Below are 22,971 nucleotides of genomic sequence, written 5' to 3'. Positions count from 1 at the left end.
TAAAGGTCATCTAGTTCCAACCCCATGCCATGGGGCATGGGACACCTTCCACTAGACCAGGTTGCTCCATCCAACCTGGGCTTGGACACTGCCAGGGATGAGGTGTTCTCATCATAATAAATATCTTCCTTATGTCCAATCCAAACCTATTCTCTTCTAGTTTAAAACTGTTGGCCCTTCTCATATCACTGCAGGCCCTGATAAAAAGTCTTTCTCCTTTTTTCCTGTAAGTCCCTTTAAGCATTAAAAAGCTGCAACAAGGTGTCCCCAGAGCTTTCTTTTTTCCAGACTGAACAACCACAACTCTTTCAGCCTTTCTTCAGAGGACAGAGGTACCAGCCATCTGATCCTTTTTGTGGACCTTCTCTGGACCTGCTCCAAGAGATCCATGTCCTGAGGGTTCCAGAGCTGGATGCAATGTGCCGGGTGGGGTCTCACAAGAGCAGAGTAAACCTGCTGGTCACATTTCTTTTTACATAGTCCAGGTTACAATTGGTTTTCTGGGCTGCAATTACACATTGCCAGCTCATATCTGATTTTTTTGTCAACCAGTATCCTCAAGTCTGCAGGGCTGCTCTCAATCCATTCATTACCTTGTCTGTTCTGGTGCCAGAGATTGCCCCAGCACAGATGCAGGACTTTATTGAACTTCATGAGCTCCACAGTGGCCCACTCCTCAAGCCTGACAAGGCCCCTGTGGATGACATCTTTTCCCTCAAGCAGATGAACAGCACTACTCAGCTTTTTGTCATCCACAAACTTGCTGAGCTTACAATCCCTCTGTCTACGATAGTTGCTGGGGTCTGCCTTTTTATCCTTCTTAAAAATGGGTATGAAGTTTCCCTTTTTCTAGTCACTGAAGACTTTACCTGGCTGTCATGACTTTCTAAATATGATGGAGAGCAGCTTAGCAACTACATCTGCTATTTGAGATATATATCTGCCTATTCAGACTATGTCTAAGAGGATTTAGGCTAAAACTTGGCAGTCTGTAAAGTGTCTAGCTATAAAATCCTTACCAAGTTGTGATGCTATGTATTTTGCTTTAGAGTATTGGTATAGTCTGTGATCAGGTTGTCCAGAAACCTTCTTTAATGTGCTTGGAGAGGAAAAAAAAGAAGGAGTGGGAGTAAAATGAAATTTTATATATATATAAATGTATATATATATGTCCTTCAAGTGAATAGGACCTCATTCTGAACCAGGAAAGCAGTTATAATTCTTTCCATGGGCTTGTCATCTAATTGGAATACCATGGGAAACTTTATGGCTTCTTCCCCTCTGTTTTATCTGCTGTGGTACATATAGAAGTCATCCATAATGTCACAGATTGTTTTTATTTCCTCCTACTGCATTGCTGGCAATTTTTCCTCTCATGATAAACACAGTTAGATTATACCCAGCATTCAATGTGCTTGTTAAAACCTTTCAGACATGGCTACATTTGGAAGAAAATGTGAACAGAGTGAGTCACCAACATTTTATTTTTCTAGAGGGTCATTTGAAGCTAAAAGATTGCCCAATAGACCTCAGTATTGGGAGAAAAGTGAAGTGCCCTGCAAATAGCTTTGGCTGTGGATATATACCTAATTAATTTCTAGAGAACATCTCAAAGAATCAGCATTTCTGCTAATTATTTTATAGAAGAGAGTAGTACAGAGTTGTCACTAGCTAGGATAAGTACAAATCCAGCACCTACACTAAGGAGAGGAAACAGTACTTATTACCTGGCATCAATTCCATGAAAAAATGAAGATTTGGATATTGGTTCATACACTGAAAGATACACAGGACTTAATGGATTTATGTAGATTAAAAAAAATATAAGATGCAACTTTTTTCCCAAGCTATTCATTTAGTCTTTAGTTAATGCAAGCACTTCCAAAAAACAATTCTTCTTACCTCCCTTTAATTGCTGTCCTTGGACGGCAGGAATCACCACCTGAAAGTGTACATCTTATGGTACCCGACATACAGGAAGCCCAGACCAGTCATCCAGAAGTCAAACCACACTCCACCACACTCTGCTGTTGTTCCTCTGTTCTACAGCTCTTGCTCACAAGAAACAGTGACAATGGTCTGTGAAAACCTCCTCTGGATTCTCAGTTGGACCATTAATGAACAGCATCCCGCTGGGCACTATGGAGCACTTCCTGCTCTCAGGACTCCAGGGGCAGTGGTAATTCAAAACCTACCACAAGCCTGAAGAGAGAAGGAGCCTTTCATTCTCTTTGTACAGCATATCACACCATGGGGACCTTGTTCAGGATCAGGGTCTCCATTTTCCCCTTTTTCTCTCTAAGCTCCAAGTCTCAGAGAAGCCACACAGCCTCTGTGGAAAACATGACACAGAAAAATTACAGATCAGCAACATGAGACACCTCACCATTTTCTCCTGTCATGAACAAAAGGTTCCACATCCAAGTAGGGAATGCATTTCAGCTTCATGAGGGAACCCTACAGGGACATGTTGAACAGCATGACAGCCAGCACTACCAGTGGGAAGAATTGGATCATTTGTGAGCACTACCTAAGGAAAAAATGGAGCAAAGGACTTTGCATTTTTTTCATATACCTAGAGATGAAGGCAATGGTTACACAGGACTAGCTACTTCTTTCATAAGGGAATGGAAAGTAACTCAGTCTGCTGAAAGGGGAAGGGTGCTCCCCTCCTTTCCCAGGTATAGGTTATCAATCAACACTTCCACCAGAGAATCTTGGCTGATGCAGTGACAGCTCCCCCTCCCATCCCTGTTAGCTTGAAGCATGACTCTTACATTAAAATTCACATCTGATTCCCATATTTCAGGTGGCTTGTGATAATTCAGATGTAGAAAAGGATAGTAAGTAGAGATGAAGTGGCCAGATTGTTTAAAATATCTTGGCATTGTGACAAATATTTTAAAAAGCAAACAAATTCAAATATTTTTTCTTTCTTGCTGAGCTCAGGATATATAAACTTGTTTTCCCTTACTTCTGCTTCCTGACAGAACAAGTTCCCTGTACAAACGTTGTCTTGAAGGATGCCAGGAAAGGGATGAAGTAGCTTCCAACAGAGGTCCAGCTCAGGAGACCAAGCAGCAGGAGCATCAGTTACCATGCAGAGCAATTTTGGGCAGTATAAGGCATGGTGCAGGCATCCCTGTCCCCGCAATCACAAACCTGTGAATTGGCATGAAGTTCTGCTTGTAGAAAATCATGTGCAGAAATTATGGTATCTCACCCTAAACACCTCTTCTAAGCGTACTTGTCCTTTCTCCTTGTGTAGTGAATGTATGTTCAGAAGAGTGATGAGGTATGTAGTATGTTTTTATACTTTATTGCCCTTGAGCTGGTTGGTTTTGCCTCCATGGTTGCATGCAACCACTATAACCAAGCACAAAGGTAGACCAGGTTCACCTGACCTGCTACTGCAAATGTCTAACAGCTGTGGGGGAAGCGACTTAAAGCACACCAGTACAACTGCCTTTGAATAAAGGATTCAGAGTGAATCCTCCTACACAAAATAGAGAGTAATGTGAATGTAATTAATGTTGTTTAGACTCACAATGAAGTGGGTCTCACACTCAAAATTAAGTCAAATATTTTTCATGGTTAAAACCACTGCACAGAAATATTGTCTTTACAATACCTTACTAAGGCTTTTAAGTAACAATTGCCATCTCCTTTCACATCCCACTATTTCCTCTATCATTGCATCCCATTAAACAGGTATATTTATAAGCAATTACCCTGGGACTAAATATGCAACCTTTCCTCATAAGACTAAGAGGCTTTTGCCCAGGAACTTTTCTCCAATTCAGACAAAGTTAATTACAGCACATGGCCATTTAATAGACCTCATCAGTTAAAGATTGTTAAGCACTTCAAATATCTACATTCAAAGAATGCAAATAAACACATTTCTGCATGATAAGCTGTAGGAAATTTATCCAGACTTAAATTTTCACCCTCCTTCTGTCTGTGTTCTGGGTTTGAAAAGATAACATTCAGGATGATTTACAGCATAACCCAACAAAGGACTCATATGGCATGGTCAGCCATGTACAACAGAGTCATGCAACTGTCCTTTCTGCCTGGACATAGCCAGAGATTTCCAATAACACCACAGCATTCTTTGAATTTCTCTTTAAACCTAGCATTCAACTGTTTTATTTAAAAACAGGAACACGTCAGTTGAAAGGAAAACAGCAACTGTGGGATTTTAAGAATTGCTTCATCGTATCTGCTGCAACTCATTCACACAAATGGAGTATCCTTATTGTGGATTCCTTTTAAGGTTTTTTTAAGTATCATGCTACAGGAAACTCTTCTGGAATAAAACCAACAGTAAAAATTACTATAAAAAGCTATAAAAGCACTCTGATACTCTAAATATAAAAACTCTTGAAACTTAAACTCTAAAAAATACTTTCAAGTGATTGTTTTAACTTATACAGAATACCTTCAGAACATCAACAACCAGAGCCTGGCTCACCACCCACCTCTTCTTGGTTTTCATCCCACTTTATCCCTTCCTCCTACCCTTCTATCCTCTAGCAAGAACAGTCAAGCTGACCTGGCCCAGACCCTCCTCCTTTACTGTCAGAAACATTCGGCAGCATTTTACATCTGCGATTGAGAAACCCTGAGGTTTGTGCTGATTTTCTTCAGCCCTGCAGCCTTCCTGAGTGCTGGGATCTGGATGGCTCCTCTCCACAACAGCACCCTGAATGCTCAGAGCAAGTGCCTCTGCATTCAGCATTGGACTTCACTTCCTCCAGGGGTTAATGCCTGTCGAGCAGAAATGCTGTCTATCTTTGGCAAGCTAGGATGGCTGAGGTCATTTCTAAAAAGACATGTTAAAAGCATTTTGAGCAATATCTTTTGTACGTAAGTAAATTTAAACTTTGGCCACAATAATACTGGTGGAGTTGTTCAGAACTCTCACTGTAGATGGAAGTTGGAGAGGCAATTTCTGTGATGCAAAATTTTCTTGGATATAGGTAATACTGGAGGAAAACCATAAAGAAAACATGCAGATGACTTAGAAATCAATGATATATTTGAAGCATAAGCATAAAAACAGATAAAATAATTTCTAAAATTTCAAGAAAACTTAACATGAAAATTTAACCCATTGTGTGATCTTAAGATAAAGTGAAGTTGTACAGAAATTATAGATCAACTTATTTATGAATCCCAGCCTAAAGCAAAGTTTTATCTAAAAATTGACTTGATTTCACATCCTAGTACTTAGAGACCTAGAGAAAGCCATTAATTGGAGTTCAAATAGATTCTGGGAAAGAGAATTGCAACAAAGAAAGATTCACACATGAAAGATGCAGTCATTCATATAACAAGTATGGTGTCTTGGTTCTGATGAATAAGGAAGAAATCAAAACCTGCAACTAAAAGTGTCGACTAATGACAAGGATGATGGCAGTTTAGCAGCAAAGTTCACCTTAAAGTATCTTAACAAAAATCACGGGTGCAGAAGTTAACCCAAGAACTGTGATAAATTCAAGTCATCTCATATAAGCACATGGACAGGCACGAATCTTCATGCACACAATATCTGTGCTCTTCATAAGGCTTTATTGGTATTCCCTGTTTAGAGAAGGGCCATCTGCTCCCTGCTGAGAGAGACAAAGTGCAGAGCCTCGGGATTCAGCTGCATGAGGAAGTTCATGCTCAGTGAGCCTGGGTGTGAATTTACTGCATATTAGCTACTCAGCACTGACTGCCCATTTGGGTACCTCTGGTGCTTGGGAAGTGAAAAACAGCATATTTCACCTTCAAAAAGGAGCCTGCCTAACTCACACAAAAGCACTCTTGAAGCTAACCTGCACAAAAGCACTCTTAGTAGGTACTAGAATCATCCACCCATGGGAATTAGTGCCAAGTAACTAGCAGGCTGTAAATCCACACTGGAGCTCCCTGCATGCAAATTCTCCCAGCAGACAGACCCTTGTGAGCCCAGAGCAGCAGCCAAGCAAGGCCAGCCACAGCCCAGCATCATCAGGAGCCCATGTGGTCCAGGACTGGAAGCTTATACACACCCTCTCCTTTAAAAAATACCTATGTGTACAAACCAGTTCCTAAAGATTCTCTCAAAGGAACAAGTTATACAGATTATTACAGAGGGAGTAAGAAAATGTAGGTGACAAAAGCAGAGAAAGGAGGGAGGGAAGTTGGGGGCAGTCACATAACACCTACAACTCTTCAGCCATGATGCGGGATGTTTCATTTATCAATATTCATTCCAAGACTGCATTCTAGGGGCTGCTCTTTAGGATGCAATTTACTCTCTGTGCATATTGCCAGATTTATTTTTTTTTGTTTCTTTTGATCCTATGGGTGAGACAGGCTGTGCCAAAAATGTCTTTGCCTAGGGCACCCGTCTGTGCAAAGCCAGCAGCTCTAATAGGCACTGGAAGCACTCAGTGCTGACACTTCATACATCAGCAGCCTAGTAAATTGTACTTTTTTTTTTCAATAATCTCTCTATATACAAAATCCTGAAAAATGTCATTAACACACAAAGAGACCACAATTAATTTATCAGCACAGTTATTCAAACCTCTTTAGACATCATCTTTGTCACCAGAGGAACTTTTCAACAGCCCCCAATAGTCTTTAGTTTCTCAGGCCTCCACATCATTATAATCTATTAGGCACCTTCATGTTAGCTCTGTTTTATTATGTAACACATAATTATGCATTTCATTAACAGCATCACCAGGCACAGTACATCAAAGAGAGAAAAGCAGCTGCCCAGGAAATTCAAAAAGATGCAGTTTACTTAAAGCTCACTGTTAAAAACCTCCCCCAGTTTCAGTTAAATTGTGACTAATATGTTTCAAAGATTTTACTCTGGCTCAGAGAGCAGAGTCCAAACAACCTCATTAGATGCAAGGCTGCTGACACAGTGAATATTCCCTGAACCCTTGATATTTCCAATAATATAAAAGGAAAAAATCATCAGCTAGCTACACAGTGCAAATCAATTTTCTTCTACTGAAAACCCGCTTAGCTGGAGATCTCTCTTGCTACTTTCAGCTTACAAGGACAAATGCACAAGGGAGGGCCCATCAAAGAAAGAAAAAATATTTATTTTGTATTTTAATTAATTTTTCAAGATTTGTTCAAATAGAAGAGCTATCTGGCCAACTGAACAAAGAAAAGGCAAAATCCTCTTCCTTCAGATAACATAAAAATCATCATCCTTGGAAGAAGTAAACAACCCAGAAGAAATAATTTCGTCATTTTTCACAAGGTTACGCTAAACCAAAAGACTTGGAATTACAAAAACATTTAGGAAAAAGAAAAAACAAGTAGCTGCAGGACAAAGGTACAAGACAGTACGTATGGGAGCAAGTTTAAAAAGGGGGTGGATGGGAAGGGACTTGAAGTTTTGGTAGTATCAGCCAAACCAAATAGTTTTGGAGTTGAGGCTGCAGCTGGCACAATACTCTTCCTCTGGGCACAGTTTCCCAGTCTTCTCCCAGATTTTGTGGAAGAGTAGGCACTCCCCCTGGAAAGCACCTTTCAGTTCTCACGTGTACAACCAGAACTTCCCTCCTTGGAAATTTTTGCTCCTATTTTTAAAAGACACCAAGAAAAAATTGTTCACAGTCAAGAGAACATTTCCAAAGGGTGGAGGGCTTGTAGCCAGCAGAAAACTTTTGATCATTCTTCTCCTGGAGCAAATACGAGCACGGCTGCAAGCTAATCATTTGATGTAAAGAATGGAAGGAGACTACAATTCCCTAGTCACAGAAGTAAAAGAGCTGCACATGAAGCTTTCTTGAGGAGTTTATGGAAGTAACATCAAACAGGACTAAGTTACTTGTATTTTCACAACCATTTCACAGACAATGTAGATCTGCATTTCAATTTCTTTAATCTTGGTCTTATCATCTGCTGGCCCTCAGCAACCTGTGTGTTGGAACACTTGAGTCACTTTAATTGCCACTTAATAATGTCCTGACAAACCATGAATTAAAATGCTGTTATCATGATCCACTATTTCCATCTGGGATTATGCCAAAAGAGGCACCTTCTTCACATATCGATACAACTGAATACTCCCTTCCTGAACTTGAATTAATCTCTCTCTTTAAAACAAAGTGAAAAATATTCCTTTCCTGTGCACTTCACCTTTAAAGAAATCCTTTATAGTCTTAGGACTACATTCATTAACTCAATTTGCTTTACTGTCTTCTTATCACTCACCACCATCACCGCTAAAAATTTTTGGAAAAGTGGGATGCTGCATTACAGTCAACATAAATCTCCTGAAAAGTCACGATTGTCATGCTAGCCCTGAAAAGTTATGCACTCAAGTTCCCTCACCCTGCTGAAAATGATTATTTCTTTGCAGCCTGAGGCACACAAAGCTGTGCATCACACTCTACAAAGGGCGGCACACCCAGCGTAGGTTCACTGTGAGGATGTCCTGCCAAACCCCCATGCCAGGAGGATTGCACAATTAGTGGGATTCTTCCTCTTCCAGAACTCAACACCATTAACTATTCCAAGCCATTACAAGGAGTAGGCAGCCTCTCGTACCCTAGAGCTTAACTGCTGCCAAGACAGAGCACAAAAAATATCTCAGTGCAAGGCACATACTTTTTAAGCAAAATAGTTCTAATTAATCACACTGGTGCACTACTCCTTAATTTAACTTAATTTGTAGTGTTAAGTAAGCTCTCATGCCAGTTTTCTCTGATGTGAATTTAAATATTTTTGTGAGTGTTTCTGAAGCCAACCAGCATTTTGTTGATGATTTCTTTGGTAGAAGAGAGAATTCTTTTTTTTCTAAGACCTAGAAGCGGGACATTGACTGCAAAAGAGAACATAGAAATAGTCAGTGAAGCTAAGTAATCCCTGGAAACATATCAAAATCCTTTGAGTCTCAGTCCTTGGGAACTTGATGGAAAATGCTATGCAAATGTTTGATTTCTTGCTTCAGTCCCTCAAGGCCTATAAATACACCTGTTTTGACAGGTTGCAGCAATGGATGCAAGTGATACCAGAAACAATATTGGTGATAGCAGTGACTCTTGCCAAGATCCCCTGGAAAGACATCTATCAGTGCTTTTTTTCTGTAAGCTGGCTCTTCACCCTATGTACACAGCAGACATGAAACCGTGAAAGGAGGTTTCAAAGCCATCTAAATCTGTTTCAGAAAGGTAACACTGGTGTGTGTTGTGTCAAGTGAACTTTCTATTAATAAAAAGATCAGCATTGTGTATGTGTGTTGCTGAATATGCCCAAACATTCAGTAGGCTCGCATATTAAATCTTCTCAAAACAAGCTCTGAACTGTATAATAACCCAGCTAAGCAACATGGTACTTTAACTCGCAGTATTGCAGAATGCTTTTAATTATGATTCATGAGCATTTTTTTAAATAAAGTAGACAACTGCAGTGAATCTCTGTTGTATTTAAGTGAAGCTAAAACCAACATCTTCAGAATGCCAGAATTCTGAATGTTCCCAGCTCCTGAGGTGTAGAAAAGGCTGGAGAAGAAAGAGACACTTGACAACAGACAGCTGCAGACTATGCAAGGTTTTTACTGAGGCTTTTTGATAAACTCTGTACACCCCAGGCTGAGAAACCAATTTCAACTTTAACTTCAGTGGGAGATTAGACCTTAAATAACAAAACTTACAAAATCCTGCTGTTGTCTAAAATGAGCCTAGATATTCATTCACTGCCAGTTTCTAAAAGAACTGCATTACAAAATCTGAGGTCCTGAAACCATTCCCCATCCCCTTCTCTGTGAGAATAGTTTCACTTATTTCATTTTCCAGAAAAGCTACTGCCAAAAAACACACAGTGCTCTTCCCCTAGTTGGAGTAAATTCAACAGAAAATAGTAGGACCTAGTGTATTGAACACTAGGTGTTTGCTGATTACACCTGGTTACTCCAATTATTTTGGGATTATTTTGAACAAGGCTAGAGTCTGTACCACACTATTCTGCATCTCTTCTTCTTTGTAAAAAGGTTGCAGTCTGAAAAAGTGTAAAACATACCATTTAAACACACTGGGCTCCTCACAATAGGCAGTGGAAGGAGAGCAAATGCTTACCCTGTTAGGAATATCTGCAGGCTTGAAGATTTTGAAAAATTGTTTTACTAGGGTTTAATCTCTTCATTAGAAAAAATATCAGGCAGCTCAGTAACAGAAAGCTAGGCCCTGTCAAAACAACTTCTGTGAACCATCTCAGGTGTAATCAAAATATGGTAAGTGATCCCTAAACTGTTTAAGTGTGACGGGCTGATGCATTAAACAGCCTAGCACTGGAAAGAACCTGCCAAATTATTTTCCAAATAATTATGCATTTCCTCTGCCTTTTTTAAGGAAAGACAATGTGAAAATTCTTGACTACTACTCATTTGTCCCAGGTTCTGCAAAAGATTTTCCTTTCCCCACCAAAATCAGATGGAAAAGCAGCCTTGTGGCATTCTTTCATGAGGAGTTAAAATTAAGACTGTGGCCATGGAGAGAATCCAAAGCTAAATTCACTATTGAGTAATCCTGCTGGAGTAACAGCATTTAAGGCATCTATTTTTGAACTATTTTAAAGCAGCTAAGGAGGAGACAATTTGAACTTGCCTGTTGGGTGGGCACATATGCCTTCCTGCCCTTTCGGTGAGGACTCTGTAGCACATGCCTCGTTAGCCAGCACTGCAAAAAAATGCTCCCTGATCCAGAGCATGCACATGTGTACTCATTCTAAAACAAGGGTCAAAATCTTCTCTGATCTGCCCCTATGTAGCACAACATGACCTGTCATGAGCCTCTACTGCATTCTCACACAGCAATGCCTCCCCTGACAGAGTGTGCTCCCTATCATTTTCTCTCCATGTCTGCTCCAGGAACACCATGTCCCTTTCACGCCCTTCCATCTTGAGTAAGTCACAGGAAGGCACAATCAGAAATCTCCCAAGGTCTGTGCTGCCAAAGTGTGCTGTGAGGATGCAGTCATTTGTTACAGCCAGTTCTCCCTTGTCTTCCTCTCTTGCCTCCTGAGTATTGCATACACTCTGCTAAACAAGTGGGAGAAAGGGAAAAATATGACTCAAGCCTTCCAAATAAATTATCTTTTCTTTAAACAAGGGTCAGACTGAGGAACAGGGTGAAATGGGAGCAGTATAACTAGAGTGACCTGATGTCAACCATTTGCTACATGATTTGAAGCACCAGACAACACAACTCAATTTATCTCCACAGTCTGTGCAACTTTGTCCTTTCTGAAGTCAGGCACTGCTGTGCACATGTTGAACCAGGGACTGCAGATATCACCTGCTGCTGCACTACTCACCAATGGATAACAACCTGGTTGGCCACTGCCAGTATGGGTGTTAGTGGGGTTTTGTTTTAGAGATGTAAGAAAAGAGCTCAGGTTTGGCTCTGCAAGCTTTCCTCTACCACATCCATCAGGCACTCAAGAGTTTTTCCATCATCACTCTTTGGTATTTCATAATGAGAGAAGAGCTGTCATTAGGACAGGTCCCACTGGACACCATTTATGCTCCTCTTTTCCTCAATGCTTCTACTTTTCCACATGCCTTCACAGCTTCCCCTTGATGCCCATCTCCATTCACTCTTGTTCATGACAGCGGTACACCTTCCACCCACGTTCACTGCCACCACCATGTGTGTCCTGAACCCAGCCTTATTCCTCTCTCTTCCAAAAACACAGAGGACATGTAGAAACTGTGGCAGCAAAACATGTTGCTCTGCCCAAGTGAGGACCAGGGTGCTTCCTTAGGGATTTACCTCTCTCAGGACCCAGGGTAGGAGCCTCCATCCCACCGTGTCCAGCCCAGCAGTTGCTGTGTTCTGTAACCACTTGCTCCTGTTTCAGCAGGGCCCAATAATCAAATGGGGATCTCTGGCCCCAAGCCCTCATTCATTAGAGCACCCAGTTACTTGGGGAATTTCATTCAAAATTATTATGAACCCATCAGGCCAGGAAAAAAAATATTATGGTAACTTTTGTCCCAGAGAAAAATAATTTTCTCAAAATTTGTAAAAAAAACCCACTCTTGGCAGCATTATGAAGGTTTTAAAGTTGAAAATATAGCAAAATTTAATGGTTTCAGATGCTTTTCATGTCAGTGTAACTGGGAAATACCTTTAATATGGAAACAAATTAAATTTGGCAAAGAATTAGTACTTAAGACATCCCAATTGCATTTTGTAATTCAAAAGAACTGAAAACAGATAAGATACTGTGAATTAAAAATAACTTTTGCATGTTAAATTCTTGTGAACTTTCATTAAGGTTTGTGTTACATGTCCCAAATGTACCATTTCATGTTATAATACACTTCAACCCTTTATTTATAAAATACTTTTAAAGCTACTGATAGCTAGAGCCAGAAAAATGACTATATAAAAATGTTATCTTCTCAAATTACAACTTCATTTCCAATGTGTGTATTTAAAAGAGAGATGCAATCTCAATTTCAATATTTCAGATGCACAACAGAACTTTCAGTGCCAATTGAGTCCATGTACAATTCAGTCATGTCTGTTTATTTTACTGATAAAACCTGGTACCAAAGCTGACACAGCTATATTAGAGAGAAAGCTGGACTCTCTTCTAGTTTGGGAATTACCTGCAGGCTAACCAACTGTCCCATAGGTGCAGTTCTTCTATACAGATGATGAATGAAGGATTCAGAGGGGACTTGTTCTGACCTTTTTGGGCTGGGTTCACAAGGCTGCCATCCAGAAAGAAAAAAAGAGTTCATTTCACTTTCCCTACAAGCATACATCTTTTATCAAATGTTCCAGTGATCTGACAAATTGTTTATCATCCCTACAGAGCAGTATTTTTCAGGTTACAACCCAAGAAGCTTTCATTTGGAATGCTATATTTTCATCTCTTGAGAATTTTAAAATTGGATTTGGCTTGGCCTCTCAGATTAAACTACATCTCCCACGATGCACCATGTATTGGGCCTCCTTCTTGAACATACCAAGAGAGTTTCTTTGGTGTTTCAAGGCAAATATTTCATTCCTTAAAGAAAAATGTTAATGTGGAACAACAAAGTTTGAACAAGACAAGTAATTTTTTTAAATTTTTCTTTTAGTTTGGGTTTTTCAGATGTTCAGCTTTCTGATGAAATGTCCAAGGTTTTGTAAAAAAAAAATCTGAGGTTTCTTTTAATACCAAAAGGACCAATTAAAACAAAATTTAATTTGACATCTTGCAAAATATCCTGTTTCCTGTAATTCCTCATGCCATAAGACCTGCCCTGGAAACCTGTCCTGGATCAAAATTGAATGGTCTCCATTTTCTGATCTCACAGCACAGCTGTGCCACAGCTCCTGAGCCCCACCACTGCAGGGTCAGCTGCTGCTCCATTTGCAACATAAGGGCACTGGTACAGAAGCCCAGCTTTGTGCCAGCACTCACTTTAGCCATTGAATAATTTACCAAAAAAAAAAAAAAAACCAAGCTTAAGACCAAGCAGGTGAAAACTATATATTACAGAAAGGCACCTGCACTCTAGTTAACTCTAAAGTCAGCTGTTTGAAGAGTATTTTTATTGTTTTCTTCATGGAATAATAAAATAATTTGGGTTGGAATGGATCTTAAAGATCATCCAGTTCCAAACCACTTGCCATGGACAGGGACACCTTCAACTAGACCGGGTTGCTCAAAGCCCCATCCAACCTGACTTTGGCCTTCCCCTTACCATAGCAAGTTCTAAGGCAGCCAGTGCATTAACAAGTCTCACATAAGACATAGTTTGCATTGAAAACTTTTTGCACCCCCAAGTCTGGCCAGCTCTGCCAGAGCAGCTCCTGCAGTAACCCCCAGCTCCCTTTGCAGGCTCTCCTCATTGCCTACACAGCACAGCAAGCACCAGCAGGCACTTATAAACCAAGGAGGGACAAACCGTTTCACACTGTGAGCTGCTTTCATCCCTACTTTCCAGCCCAAGGAGCAGAGAGGAAGAGGGAAAAACAGGAGGTCAAGGCGGCAGAAACAGCCCTCACCCAAATGGAGGTAGGGGCTGCTCAAGGCTAACAGGCACACTGTTTCACTGTAATGAGGAATCACTGAATATCCCAAGTTGGAAGAGACCCACAACGAGGCTCAAAGGCACATCTATACAGACTTTTTCTAGCATCCCATTTGTCAAGAAGAAACCAGAGAATTTACACCCAATTAATATTCACATTTAATCCAAGCCTGATACATATCACTATTTTCATACCCAGTTAATGTACAATTTATCCATCTTTGCCTGTAGAATAGAGCTCTCAACCATTAGATCTGGACTCCCTCAAGAGAAACTTGATTTAAGTCAATGAGGATTCTTGGCTTCCTGATGGTCTGCTTAGCAGCCAGAGATTGTTTTCACTGTTTGGTCTTCAAACATCAGCTATGCACTATCAGCTATGCACTATTACCTTACTCATCTCAAGAAGGAAAGACTCGGAACTTATATTTGTGCCAGCATTTTCAAAAACATCCCTCCTGCTTGCATCATCATCACTGCAAAGGGTTCAAATGAAGCATCTTGCATCCTACAACCACTGAGCAGCTGTCTGATTAAAAACCTGTACTGGTACCAGGCAGATTTGACATGCATTTTAGAAGTTTTGTGCTTATTTTTCTAACATCTTATATTACCATTCTGATTTTGTTATAACTTCCCTCTAGTTACCTGGATTGGGTGGCTGTCTGTGTTGTATCCTCAAGTCACACCCATAAAACAATGCCCCTCTTAAATTTATTGTGAAAGGAGGACTAAAGCTTCTTGAGTCTCTCTCAGAGGAACTGAGAAGGGTAACCCTGAAATTTCCAACAATCCATCCGGTCTATAATTTCAGGTAAGTACATTTTGCCGAAATTAGAAGTACTGAAGGAATATACAGAGAGGGAAGAGGTAAGGATTTAGTTGTTACTACGTGCTACCAGAGCTATTTCATCACACTTAGTCCAGATGACCTGTGGCAATACTGTGGAACATGTCAGAAGTACATATTACAAATGAGGTATTCAAATTACAAAAAAGAAAAGTTCATTTTCATTACTAATGGAATGTGTATAACAAAGACATATCAAATTTCCTAACTCTAGGACAGTGGTCACTTATAGCAATGTAGTTTATTATCTTGTTTTAATTTGGGTGTCAAACAACAGAAAGCATGAACAAACCTCATTTCTGAGCCTTCATTGCTGCCTTAAGAACCAGATGATTTTACAAAAAAGCTTTTTATTTCTGCCATATTGCAGACTCAGACAGACATTAACAAGCAGCTTTTCATAATGGTCTGAAGCCCCATCAGATGATCAGTATATTTCATATTTCAGTACCAACATCATGCCTGTTTGCACAGCCTGTTTATTCACAGCAGCCACACCCACCATTCCCAGAGGAAACTCTGGGACAGAGCCTCTCTTGGGAGAGTTAATCCCCTGAGGAGATTTCCCTTTGATTTATATAATGACATTGCACTTCCACTTCCAAATCCTAAGAAATAGTCTCTTTTCTCCTTTAGTCTGCATCTGTCAAAAGTCTGATATTCCAGTGTTTCACACTCAAAGAAGGGTTTAGAGTCTTAACCTTTTCAGAATTAATTGCATTTCCCATATCCATCAGAAGAGATTTATTGAAGAAATAAATTTGGCCAATAAAGTGATATGCTGCTTTAATTCTGTTTGAACAGAAAGGCAAGAAAGGGGAGACAGTCAGGGTTGCTTTCTATCATGTGTAATAGAAGGAAAAACAGCTCATAGGACAAAGGATCCAAATTGGTGCAGATGAAACTTCTCTCAGCTTGCACATAGGCACATCAACAGCACTGGACACAGACACTGATACTAGGCTAGCCCAGAGCCACCTTTCCTCGTTAACACTTGTGAGACATTTTTATTGAGAAGCAAAAATAAAAGGAATGGTAAGAATACAGGATTAGCCAGAGAGCAAACACACTGTAGAAAGATGCCATTCCTCTTCCACGTCTAGAGCACCCTGAGGCCTGCAAGCCCAGGACACATGACACTTAAAAAGACATGGGAAACAGAAGTCTGTGGGAAGGCAAGTCATAAGGCTGTTCCTTGTACTTGCCAAAAAAAATGTCACCACATCTACCCTTTACCACACAAAGCTGAGGATGAGGGTCAAGTGTCAGCATGGGGGGTAGAAACAGGCAGCCAAGAAAGAAGAGGTGGGCAGATGCCTGTGGGGTCTGCCATGAGGGGAAAAAAGGAAAAAGGCATCTTACAAACCTGTTCACTACAAGTCCCACATTCATAACTGTTTCCAAATGGAAGGCTGTGAAAAGCCAAAACAAACATTTCCAATTCTTTTTGAACCCATCAGACAATATAGGAAAAATATGTGCATTTTATGGTTTGAGGGCACAACCTTTTAATTATGTGTTTGCATTGTCATGTCCAAGACCTTTTTTTTCCTCAAAAATTAATATTTCCTCAAGCAATGCAGCTATTTATCTTGGATGAACATAAATTGAAACAGAATCTGCCTGTGCAGAGAGAGGCTCAGAAGGGTTAGAACATGACACCTAGGGGAATTCAGAACGCACTGCAACGCAATCCTCCTCATTTTTCTAGGGCCTTTTCAACTCGGTTCCCTACAGTTCTTAAGAGTTTCCAGATATTGCTTTGCATACGCTGCATGTGCATGTGCAGAAGCACTTAGAGAACAAATACAGGTAGTGGAGAAGGTAGGGAGAAACTGAAGGAAAGAAAATGTAGGAATTTCCTCTGTATGAGAGCTGAATGGACAGCAGTTCCTGGCATCGAAGAGCAGCACGTGTCCTGGCATATGATCACCTCTCGTTTCTCCGTGGCAGAGCACAGCCTCATCAGGTAAGGAAAATGTCAATCAACTGCTTTTGCCCCTAAAGACTTATACCTGCAGAAAGACTGTAAATTAATGGTTTACAAGTTATACTTAAATTGTACTGAGGCATTACAAGAAAATCCAGGCCTACTTTGGAAAAGACATTACATTTAGTCATAATTTGGGCTCTCAGAAAACTTACATCTAGTATGCAGGCATCAACTTTCCCCTCTTCAAGTCTTACAGACTTAGTTGGCCAACAATTCACCCAGTGACTTCCAAGATATGCATAACAGCAATACCAGAGGCAGAAATAGCAGAGTTCATTTTTACTTAATTACTTAATGGATAAGTAAGTGCTAAAGCAGCAAGAGGACACTGAAGGAGGACTTCTTCCATAATCAATCTAATTATTATTTCACAATAGAGAGGGTTTCTTGCACACATAACACCTCTCAAGCTAGAATATAAGAAAAAGAAATGCTTCCTACAGAATTTACACAACCTAAGACTAACATGGAACCCTTGGTGTGAGTGCCAATGAAGAGCCCCTTTATCAAACACTGTGCAACAGCACACTAGGAGGGAAAATCCAGGCTTAGTCACTCCGTGTGAATTCTGACATCTGCAAAGATTTCGATGAGATACTTTTGGGCAAAACCAGCTGGGCAGCCAAGTCTGGGTTTAGTCATGGGTGAAATTTCCACACACACTGACACTCACAGGCCTTGAATGTCCTGACCTGGAAGGGTGAAAACTTCCCCCTTGTGACCTCAACTTCACTTCTCTGTTGATTAAGCTGAATTTCAGCTGCGCCTTACCACTCGCTGTCCCCAGGTGTTGCAATCAGGGAGAGCAAAAACACCCTCTCTAAGTAAAAGAAAATTATTTGCAAATACTTCAGCTTTCAGAAGTTTGCCTGGAAAGTATTGTAGCATGGGCTCAAGATGTTCTGTTACAAAAGGAGGGGGAAACAGAAATGTGAAATGTGTTCCAAAAGAATCCCAAAATTTTGAAATCTATGAGGCATAACTTGACCAGAGAGACCTGTGAGTTTTCCCATTAGATCACTTGCCTATCCTGTAAATCCTTACTCCATCCACAAGGCCATACTCAACCCCAGCATTTTAAAAGATGAATTGTACAAGACCCTCATCCCCTACAGAAGTGAGTTCACAAGGCAAGCAGTGTGACCTACAGCTGTTTTGTAACCCAGCAGAAACCCCTTTTCTTCTTTGTAAACCACTGATGGCATTATCATTTCTGTAACCTCAAAAAAATTAAAAATAGGAAAAGAGACTGTGGAGGGATAGAATATAAGAAAATAAAGATAGCGCAGAAGGTAGTCTCACACCTGAGGAGTTGCAGCTGTACTAATTACCAAAGATTAGGAACAGGCCTGATCTTAGTAGGCCACAGCTGTGTCCAATAAGAAGACGAGTGCTACAAAAGAGTGGGTTAGCTGGGTGAGGAGAGAGCTGGAGTTTGTTGGCTGTACTGTGAAGAAGGGGTCAGTGCTGTGAGGAGATGCCCATGAAAAATCACTGCAAAGGTATGGGAGCTTCACAACAAGATGACAACAAGAGACGGTCAGATTTCTCAGTCAAAGTGTTACTTCCAAACTCACAACCCACAAGTAAAAGTTCCCAGATAAAACAAAAAACCCTCTTTGGGCAAACCAGAAACAGACAGGTCAATACTTTATTTATCTTTGGTTCAATGTGCACAGGGTACCAGTGCTTTATTTAGCTGCAGCAGCAAAAGCTCAACTCAGCCTTGGCCACAAAAATACTTGAAAACTCTACATACTTACCATTATCACAGTGAGGGGGATGGTCAGTCTTAAAACACCTCTGAAAAATGAGGCAGCTCCAATGGCAGCAGAGACCTGCATCAATCCATGCTCCCTATTCACTAGTTTGAACAGCAGTTAAGGAAACAAGAATCAAACCCATCATCCTGCCATACAAAGCTCCTCTGCACCTGGATATAAGAGGAAAAAAAACAATCTTTTTGCCAGTGGTGATGTTTTCTGCAAATGCTTTAACATTCTTTTCATCCCAGATTAATTTTTTCAGATTCTGTAGCAACTACTTTCCCACCAAAAACTCTAGCAACCTTCCTTAGTATGACCATTTACTTTATGCCAATCTCAAGCATGAAGTTGCCAGATTTACCACACTCTGAAGAAATAGGACTAAAAGCATGACTGTCTTCATGGCTTTCCAAGCACAATAAAATTAACCTTATAGCAAAAGTCAAAAGTATAGGTCACAGAAAGACACACTGAGATATTTCAGATTAAAAGGCCACGCTTCTAGAACTCTAGTCTTATATAATTTCTCAAAATTAAGGCTGCATTCGCTCCATAAACCTGGCAAGTAAAATATTACAGTCATATAATAAATGGGGAAAAAGGAGTAATAGGTATCAATGACTTGGACAAAACTAAGAATGAAGTTGTGAAGAGAACCCAGGAGTCCTCAAACCAACTTACACTGAAGAGTTAAGCCAAAATGTAGCACAGTTGTGCAGGTAGTTGCTGATATGATACACAACATTCCATCCCAAATGCAAGGAATTAGATATACAGACACAAGTGTCAGACAATGAACGAGATTTGTACATTCACTTCCCAGAAATCAAGAATTATTATTATTATTATTATTATTCGTACAATAGCCATTTTTTATTATGTATATTATATAGTTATTTCTTTTATAGCCTGTGCACAGGGGGAATTAGCTCAAATGGTAGAGCGCTAGCTTTGCATGCGAGAGGCAGCGGGATCAATGCCCGCATTCTCCAGCATCCCATTTTGCTGAGCAAGGGGCTGGAGAGCAGCACTGCAGGAAGGGCCCCAGGGCTTGGTGGCATGTTAAACATGAGCCAGCAGTGCTCTGGCAGCCAGGAGGGCCAACCCTGTCCTAGGGGCACAGCATTGCCAGCCGGGCAAGGGAGGGGATTGTCCTGCTCTGCTCTGCGGCCTCGCCTCGAGTGCTGTGAGAAGTTTTGGGCACCACAATGTAAAAAAGGCATTAAGCTCTTACAGAGCATCCAAAGGAGGTCACAAGGGTGGTGAAGGGTCTGAAGAGGAAGCCTGATGAGGAGTGGCTAAGGTCACTTGGTCTGCTCAGCCTGGAGAAGAGGAGACTGAGGGGGGACCTCATTGCAGTGTGCAAATTCCTTATGAGAGGGAAGAGGAGGGATGGACACTGATGTCTCCTCTCTGTGTGACCAGTGACAGGACTCAAGGGAATGGCTTGAAGCTGTCAGGGGAGGTTTAGGTTGGATATTAGGAAAATGTTTTTCATCCAGTGGGTGTTTGGGCACTGGAGCAGGCTCTCCAGGGAAGCGGTCAGAGCACCAAACCTGTCAGAGTCCAAGAAGCATTTGGAAAATGCTCTCAGGCCCATGGTATGACTCTTGGAGCATCCTGTCCAGGCCCAGGAGGTGGACATTCATGAGTTCAGTGGCTCCCTTCCAGCTTAGGATATTCTATGATTCTGTGATTCGAGGAGCATCATCTTGCACCATTACACTTTTTCCTGTTTATTCATACAACTGATCTATTTTATTGATGGATAAAGTTCTGGAATGGTTTTTAAAACTCTATGTAGTTCTAGACTGGTTATAAAAATCAGGTTGTCAGGTCAAAAACACGAGTGCTGACTGACAGACTTAACTGTCTATATCTATTCAGCCAAGTACACCATGTTTCAGCAAACACTGCATATTAAGAATTGATTTAGACAACATTTTTGGGGAGGGCTGGAGGTGAATACACAGGGGTAGAGCAAAGGCAGGAGGTTGTGCACACAACTAATTCTTTCTATATTTTTCCAATATGTTTGAATAGCATTATGCCCTCTCCAGCCATGACCCCTTGCTTGCTGAACATTAAGCCTCTCAGCATTACTGCAAGAACTTTGCTCTAGTCCACAACAGCTTTCTAAAAGCTATGACAAAGACCCAGCTGCAGTTTTCTCCAAAGTTCAGGGTGTTATGTCCAAGATTAAAGTTCAGGCTATTACATACATAAGAAACAGATGAAAAGTCTGGATCTGAACCCACAGTCCTACAGTTACAGAGATGGAGCCAGAAGCGGAGACTCTTTCTGGATCCCCAGAGGATTCAAACAATCTAAACTTGGAAAGTCCACAGTTTTGGCTATGGTCCCTTCCACAGCTATTCTCAGATGATATTTCTTCATTCTTTTCCTCAATTTAGCATCTCTTTCGAAGCAACCCATCCTGTTCTACCTGTACAGCTTCCTCTGAACACTTGGTGCTTTGCTATTGCCAAGTTTCAACCTACAATTCAGATTGTTGCTACTTGACACAGGCCTTTCATACAGAGAGCACAAACCAGGACTGAAGTGAAGTATAGGAATAACCAGGCCACTGGCAAGCCCAGAACCCACTGTTCAACAGCCAAGAATGAAATAAAATGCCAAAGCAATGCAGAGGGATGTGCATCCAGATTCTTCATGAGTCCCATGTTTAAAAAGTGATGTGATCCCTTGCTTCCCACCCTCAACTGGAAGCACAGATCTGCAACACAGAGGAAAAGACATACAGAGATAGAAAACATTAAAAGGTCCTTTAACAAAAATGCAGTTTGCAGTAGTTCTCATTTATCTTAATCTTATTTTTAAAAAGCAATGAGTTTATGTGATAGCTTCAGCCTCTGGGGCACTTCCAGGAAAACAAGGAATGTATGTTCTCTCCAGTCTGGTCTGTGTGATGTTAATCCTGATCTAAATAAGGAGAAACTGCAGTGATTTAAACCAAAGAAAGGCAACTGGACTACTTGAGCAGGACTCCTTTCCCACTTCCTTTCAGAGGTAGCAACTCAGGATCTTCCCAGCATATTTGTCTCAATTAGTTCTGATATGTCAGAATGGAGCATTACATTACTTTAAAGAAAACCTGCCTTATGAGTGAATAAGCTTTAATATACCCTCAAGTTGAGTTTCTTCTCAAGTATCAATCACATAACTCCCCTTGACTGAAGGCTTGATTAGAATATCTGACTCCATCTGGACCAATCCATACACTTGATGAACTGCTTGTTTCTGAAATTTCCCTCTTGAGTTGATTTATGCTTAAATATTAAAAGCAAAACAAAAAAAATTATTAAATGGATATATATCACTTGCCTTGCAGCCTGTACAGAATATATTGATTTACACAAAAAGCCAACTTTCCCTTAAATATCCCAATTAAGTTGTTTTGTTAACTAATAAATCTAGTTTACTAGATCAGTTTGTTATTTATTGTGCTAATCTATCTGGTTTATGATTCATTATGTAGAGGAATATAATGCTTATATTCCTCTACATAAACTTCTGGCTGCTGAAACCCCAAATTCCCAAAATCAGGAATTACTTTATGCTGTCTGAACACAGAAAATGAGGGGAAAAAAATTGAAATGCATAGAGCCTGGCCTTGACCGCTTTGCCCAGATGACACTGTAACTCTATCAAGGGGGATTAGCTGACCTAGAATTACCATTCCTGAGGAGTACTTCAGTGGGTAAGAACAGCACTCAGAGCTGATGGATGCATTTTCAATTAGAAAGCTTTGCACTGGAGAGCTCCACGGAGAGCTGGAAGGACACAGAGGTTTCCTTTTCCACAGCAGCACGGGCTATACTCAAACCACACCTCAAAGACGTCTGTCCCACACGTTCTTGAAACTCTCCTTTGGTAAACAGTGGCACCAGTTATTTCAACATTTTGCAGCTTAGACTGCTGGTCATCATGCCGGCCACAACCTGCCTTCCTCCACAGCTCTGCTATTCCTGGACACTTTCTCAATCTCTGTCATCCGGAACAAGTGAACTCTCCAAGCAGGTACAGCTCCCTTCTTCCAGTCTGGAAAGCAGCCGGCATGTTCTGGACATCACCACGAGCTACACGGTAACAATATGAACTCTGTTCCTGGAACAAAGAGCAGGAGATCTGTGGTATTTGACCCACCTGATCCCTGCTCAGAGCCACAAGGAAAAATTAAAATGCAGCCAATATCTAGTGCAAGAAAATTTCTTCCAGACCCCAGATTGGCAACCAAAGGGACACAAGATGCTTCCCAGTCTTGTATTTGCTTTTCACATTATTCCAACCTCTCAAACAAGAATAT

At 40.8% G+C, this 22,971-nt stretch overlaps 1 pseudogene; it reads right to left on the bottom strand.

Moving 5' to 3' along the window:
• The window catches only part of LOC115912689, a 58,203-nt pseudogene extending 35,544 nt beyond the window's left edge, over window positions 1-22,659 (bottom strand).
• Window positions 22,660-22,971: the final 312 nt, after the last annotated feature.

This window comes from Camarhynchus parvulus, chromosome 2 (assembly GCF_901933205.1).
Source record: "Camarhynchus parvulus chromosome 2, STF_HiC, whole genome shotgun sequence".
NCBI classification, from domain to species: Eukaryota; Metazoa; Chordata; class Aves; order Passeriformes; family Thraupidae; genus Camarhynchus; species Camarhynchus parvulus.
The sequence above is the reverse complement of the archived record's forward strand: the minus strand, read 5'-3'. Positions and strand labels throughout refer to the sequence as shown.